We start from the raw sequence: 6,952 nt of genomic DNA on the forward strand, positions 1-6,952 counted from the left end.
TGTCTGTCTTGTCTTTCATCTTTCTGTTGCTCTGTCACCCAGGCTGGAGTGCAGTGGCTCGATCTTGGCTCACTGCAACCTCCACCTCCTGGGTTCAAGTGATTCTCCTGCCTCAGCCTTGAGAGGGATTACAGGTTATCTGGGATTACACGTGTGCACTATCACACCTGGCTAATTTTTGTATTTTTAGTAGAGACAGTGTTTTGCCATGTTGCTCAGGCTGGTCTCAAACTCCTGGCCTCAAGTGATCCGCCCACCTCAGCCTCGCAAAGTGCTCGGATTACAGGCGTGAGCCACCATGGCGGCCTTAAGTGAGTTTCTTGGCCCATCATCAAATAAGGGTGCTCTTTTACTTTGGGAAGCTACATGGCTCCAGAGCTTCATGAAGAGTGCTTCCTTATTTGTGAAGCCCAAGTCTACTTTTGTTTATTTTGTTTTTGCTTTGGTTGGATATCGGGATTTCTACTTTACAACTAGCTCTTTGACAAAAGTGATTCAGGAGGGACTAAAGTATATTATGAAATGTGCGCCTCTAACCCTCTAGACCTCTTTAATCTCAGATCTTTGCTCTGGGGGAAGCTGATGTGAAGCACCAATGCCTTCACTTGCTCATCATGCTATTTCCTAAAGTATTGAATCAGTGGGTCAGGTCTCATTGTTACAGAATATTCTGACATTAAGATCTCTCTTGTGGGCCCTTTTGGGTAATTCATTTCTTAGGATGAGCTTTTGAGATTATTCAAAAAAAGGCCCAGTCCCCAACTTTGATCCCTTTCAAAGCAGTTCCATTTTTTGTTTTTGTTTTTTGAGACCGAGTACCGCTCTGTTGCCCAGGCTGGAGTGCAGTGGTGCGATCTTGACTCACTGCAACCTCCGCCTCCCGGGTTCATGCAATTCTCCTGCCTTAGCCTCCCAAGTAGCTGGTGAATTTTTATATTTTTAGTAGAGATGGGGTTTCACCATGTTGTCCAGGCTGGTCTCGAACTCTTGACCTCAGGTGATCCACCTGCCTCGGCCTCCCAAAGCGCTGGGATTTCAGCTGTGAGCCACGATGCCTAGCCTCAAAGCAGTTCTTGACTGTGGGGATAGTAGCAGAAGCAGACCTGCCAGGGCATGAGGAGGAGGCAGCACCAAAGCTAAGTGGAGTTGCAGCGAGCACAGTTGACAAGAAACTCTAGTTGTGATAGCTACACGATTGCCCTTGAACACCTGTCTGAAGACTGGAGGTACAGACTAACATAAGGGTAGCAGGCTGCCTTTATTTCCTGACCTAATGTAATGGCTGCTTTTCACACATAGAATGTGTTTACTCAACATCTCTATGAGTGGTGGTCCCTAGGGCAGTAATGCAAAGCTTCCTCCCCTCAGCCTCACTTCAAGTTTTTGTAAGGGAGGTACCTCCAATAACCAGATTCCCTTCTAGAGGCCTCTTCGTCCTCCCCCACAACTGAGAACTAGTAAGGATGAGATGGCAGGAGGGCATGGCAATAGGAAAATGATGCTTTTCTGGGATTTCAGGCTTTTTATGATTTTAATGCCTTCAGGTTGTTAAGGGCAACGTGTGATTAATATACAAGTTAACACTTATAGCAGAAAACACTTGGTATCCAAATCTGGAAAGAAGACCAGGACTAGCAGTCCCAACTTACATGAAAAAAATCTTTTATAGAGGCACCAACTTAGGGAGCTGCTGAGCTTTTTCTCTGGTCCTGAGGATGCAGGAGGTGAGGGGGTATGACATAGAATGGATGCTGCTATTTGAAACAAGTGGCTTCTGTCTTGGCAATGGTGGTTTAAAAGCAAGGGTGCTACAGCCAGATTCCCCCTCTGCTTTGCCTCCACTGTGTTTGGAGGCTTGTTTTTCTCTTGCAGATCTTTTTTTTTTTTTGAGACAGAGTCTCACTCTGTCACCCAGGCTGGAGTGCAGTGGCGCGATCTCGGCTCACTGCAAGCTCCGCCTCCCGGGTTTACGCCATTCTCCTGCCTCAGCCTCCCGAGTAGCTGGGACTACAGGCGCCCGCCACCGCACCCGGCTAATTTTTTGTATTTTTAGTAGAGACAGGGTTTCACCGTGGTCTTGATCTCCCGACCTTGTGATCCGCCCGCCTCGGCCTCCCAAAGTGCTGGGATTACAGGCGTGAGCCACCATGCCCGGCATATAAAGTTATTTTTTAAAACAAATGTTCAGTTCTAGGAGCCAGGAAATAAATAAATAAATAAATAAATAAATAAATAAATAAATAATAAAATAGTGCGTGGGTGCGGTGGCTCACACCTGTAATCCCAGCACTTTGGTAGGCTGAGGCAGGAATGAGCCTGAGACTTAAAAACCTGCCCATGTGGGTGTGGCTCCTCCTTCCCTAGTCCTCACTGCTCATGGGCTACTGTATGCCCACTCCTTGGTCTACTGTCCCCCCCCGACCCCATGCCCTAAGGAAAACCAGAGACTCTCCACTGACAGTCATACTTCTCTCCCCATCCTTCCCCTTTCCTGAGCTTTTCTTCCCCAATATATTCATTCCTCCAATAGCTCAGCTGCCAGCTATAAAAAATAAGGGGAAGGTTATTTTGAAGCTAAAATAGCTGAAACTGTACAGGGTGACAATAGGCCCTATTCCCTCAGCCCCACTATGTTTTTTTTTGTTGTTGTTGTAGTTGTTTTCTGACTGGCTCAAGATTTTATCTTCTTAGCCAAGTCCCCACCCCTCCCCCGTTTGGCGTGTCCACTAACTGCTGTGGCTGGGTTCTTGTTGCTTCACCCATAGAGTTGCCGTGAGCTCACTCGTATGGTGTGGCTCTGATTCAGGGTTTGAATATAAAACAAAACAGGCCAGCCAGGTCTGACCAATCCATTCCTCCTGGGCAATACGCTGAGCAGAGATTTTCCCGCTTGTAAGCAGCCCGGAGCCACACAGCCCAATTTTAGTCATCGCCCTCAAAGTTCTTGAGGTAGAGCCTCTAATGATAACAATGGGTGGAGACTTTGTGGTGTGGGAGGGGCTGCAGCGAGGCAGAGGAGGAGCAAGGTGACGGGAGGGCTTCCCCGGCTAAAGCCTCATCCCAGCCTTCCCTAGGACTGGCTGCAGAACTGCCTCCTGGCTGAGGACACCCCCTCCACGCGCACACACTTGCTTCCTTTCCTGCCGCAGCCACCTGGCTCACAGGGCCTGTCGCTGCTGCCCATCTGCCACTAGGGGGCGCCTAGCAGAGAGGATGGAGGGAAGGGGCACCCAGGGCAACAGGACTGGGGGCTCCAGCAGTGCGAGGAGCGGCAGCCGAAGCACCTGTCGGTCCTCCTGGCTCCCTCTTCCCCTGTATGGCCGCTGCAACCAGGGGACAACACAGTGCCTAGTCCACACTCATTCAGCAGGAATGTGTGCATGCCCTAAGGGCATAGCTCAGACAGGAATGTGTGCATGCCCTAAGGGCATAGCTCAGTCATTTTCACACACCAAGCAACTGTGCTAGACGCTAGGAATGCAGAAGCGGCCTGACAAGGTTCTTGACCCAGAGATGCACTTGATCTAGGGGAAGAAACAGATAGGGTAATTACAATGTGGTATGATAAGTACTATGATAAGGGAAGAACAAAATGCTATGGGAGCATGGGGGTTGGCGGGGGGGCACCTAAGCCAGCCTTGGGAGTCAGGAAACACTTCCTGGAGAAAAATACTTTGACTTTTGAAGTAGTTGACTAGAAGTTGGCCAAAGAGTGAGTGAAGAGAAGGGTGTTTCAGCCAGGCAGGATAGCACGTTTACCTGGACACCCCAAAGGTAGTGGCGTGTGTGTGTGTGTGTGTGTGTGTGTGTGTTTATTTTCAGGTAGGATGAAGAGCCGTGATGAGGGGTGGGCTGGTGAGACTAGATCATAAGGGACTGTATAAGGAGAGTGTACACATGTCTGTTGTCCCTGCATACTTATTACCAGCACCCCCCTTCACTCTCAAAAGGGTCCTGATTTTGGTGGTAAATTATACAGGAACCCTACTTGTAAGACACACTAGGGAGTTTGAATTTTATCCTAGGAGCGAAGAGGAGCCATTAAGCATTTTAAACAGGGCATCAACAGGATGAGATTTCGATTTTAAAATAGACTGGCAGTAATGTGAAGAATGGGTTGGGAAGGGGCAAGTGTAGAGGAAGGAGTTTGGTTAGGAAGCTGTGCATTGCCCAAGTGGGAGAGGAAGGCGGCTGAGGTGAGAAAAGTGCTGGTGGGATGGAAGAACAATTTACAGTATATTTTGGAGGAAAATTCAAGAGAAGTTGGTGATGTTTCAATGTAGGGATTGAGGGAGAGGGAGGAGTCAAGGACAACTTCCATTTTTCTGGCCTGAGTGACTGGTGGATGCTGGTACTGAGCAGCACAGGAGATGAGGCTGAAGTTCAGGAACTGCTAAGTTTAAGGTGCCTGAGGGACCTCACCAGGAGGACTGAACAGGCAGCCATTGAAGGTAGCAGAGGTTTTGATCATCAATGCATTTTTGCCCAAATGCTATCTTCAGATAGTCAAGAAGCTGAAGCAATGGGGCTATAAACTAGGCCAGCCTTAAATATCCTGGTGTTTGTCTTGAGAGGACAGGGACACAGTAGGAGAGGTTATGGAATAGAAGGAAAGCTAGGGAACAATGAAGAAATTAAGTGTATTAAATGCAGAAGATATAAATTTGGGTTATGGGATATCTAAAGGAGAAAGATAAATAGAAGCCAACAAAGAAGGCTCTAGTGCCTGTAATCCCAGCTACTCAGGAGGCTGAGCTGGAAGGAATGCTTGAACCCAGAAGTTCAAATCCAGCCTGGGCAACACAATGAGACCCTGTCTCCTTCTTAAAAAGACTTTAAACTTTAGAGTCTAAAGGAAAAAAAAAATGAGTCTTTTAACAATTATAGATATTTTACAACAGCATCACAGAAAATTTGGGAGATGTGTGTAAGAAGCCTCACCCATAACCTGGTGACCTTCTTACTGGTAGATGGTGGTCAAATCAACATTCCTGTAGATCTTCTGATACCACCCCAGCAAGGAAGGGGAGGCTCGCCTTATTACGGCCTAGGAGGGGTGGAAGTCCAGCCTCTCCACGTGGTCTCCATTGACACCACTGGAGGCAGGATATTGTTACCACTCAGCGGGGATGAGAGTCCCAGCTCCCTACTTGGACTTCTCTGACACCCACTCTAGCAGGGGCTACAGGTGGGTGCCTCATTACAACCTGGCAAAGGTTGAAGTCCCTGCTCTCCACTCAGGCTTTGCTGGTGGGGTGCGGGGGGCCACAGTTTTCCTTGTGGCGTGTAGCTACAACGGAGTGATCAGCATTTAAAACGTTCTGTCTTTCTAGGCTGCCCTTTTTCTGGTCCTTCGCCGAGAGACAGAAGACTTTGTTTTGGTCTACACCCATTGGCATTTCCATGTTGTCAGCTTCTTCAGCTCCAAGTCAGGGATATAGGAGGCAAAAAGCACACCCAAAAAAGAAAAAAAGTGAAAACCCAAGGAACTCACCACAAGGAACTACTCTATCTTCCTAGAATGCTATATACCTCTAAAAAAGCAGACAGTGCACAATCCATACATTTATAGTTAAGCTGGGTGCGGTGGCTCATGCCTATAATCCCAGCATTTTGGGAGCTGAGGCGGGAGGATCACTTGAGCCCAGGAGTTCAAGACCAGCTTGGACAACATAGTGAGACCCCATCTCTACAAAAAATTTTTAAAAATTAGCCAGGTGTGGTGACATGTGCCTATGGTCCCAGCTACTTAGGAGGCTGAGCTGGGAGGATTGCTTGAGCCCAGGAGGTTGAGGCTGCAGTGAGCTGAGATCATGATACTGCACTACAGCCTTGGTGACAGAGCAAGACCCTATCTCAAAAAAAAAAAAAAAAAAAAAAAATTATAGCTCAATGAATTTTCAGACACTGAATATACCTGTCATCCAGATAAAAAACCAGAAGTCCCCTCTTGTCCCCTTTCAGCCACTACTTTACTACACACAAGAGTAATCATTGCCTCTATAGCATTTACCTGGCCTGCGTAGCAGAGGGCACTGACAGCTTGAGACCTACTCTGGCTCAAAGTTATTTCCAGACTGTGTGTGTGCATATGGGTTCTTGCACATCTGACAGTCTGACTTCCTGACCTAGGCACCTTAGGTTGGAAAGTTCTTCACAGACCTTGATTCAAATTTGAATTACATTAATTCCCAGAAGTGCAATGTAGTGGTTAAGAGTATGGGATTTGGAGTTGAACCTGATTTCAAATCCCAGCTCTATAACTTCTTGGCTGTATGATCTATAGCAAGGTAATAACAGCACTGACCTCAGCGTGATGTTGTGAGATTTAGGAGAAACAACTCAGGCTGGGCATGGTGGCTCAGGCTTGTAATCCTAGCTCTTTGGGAGGCAGAGGCAGGAGAATTGCTTGAGGCCAGGAGTTTGAGACCAGCTTGGGCAACATAGTAAGAGCCTGTCTCTACAAAATATATGTTTTTAATTATCCAGGCAAGGTGGTGCACACTTTAGTCCCAGCTACTCAGGAGGCTAAGGTGGGAGGATCGCTTGACCCTACGAGCTGAAGGCTGCAGTGAGCCATGATCGTGCCACTGCACTTCAGCTTGGGCAACAGAGTTAGACCCTGAGAAAGAAAGAAAAAGGAAGGAAGGAAAGGGAAGGAAGGAAGGAAGGGAGGAAGGAGGGAAGGAGAAGGAAGAAAGAAGAAGGAAGGAAGGAAGGAAGGAAGGAAGGAAGGAAGGAGGGAGAAGAAGGAAGGAAGGAAGGAGAAGAAAAAAAGAAGGAAGGAAGGAAGGGAGAAGAAGGAAGGAGAAAGGAAGGAAGGAAGTAGGAACAAAGTAAAGCAGAGAGAGAGAGAGAGATGAAGGGAGGGAAGAATTACTCATGTGGTGAAGGATGAAGTGAACAGTGGTGCTTGGCATATAAGCCAGCCCTCAATCAAGGGTAAGTGTTA

This window comes from Macaca fascicularis, chromosome X, assembly GCF_037993035.2.
Source record: "Macaca fascicularis isolate 582-1 chromosome X, T2T-MFA8v1.1".
Lineage (NCBI taxonomy): Eukaryota > Metazoa > Chordata > Mammalia > Primates > Cercopithecidae > Macaca > Macaca fascicularis.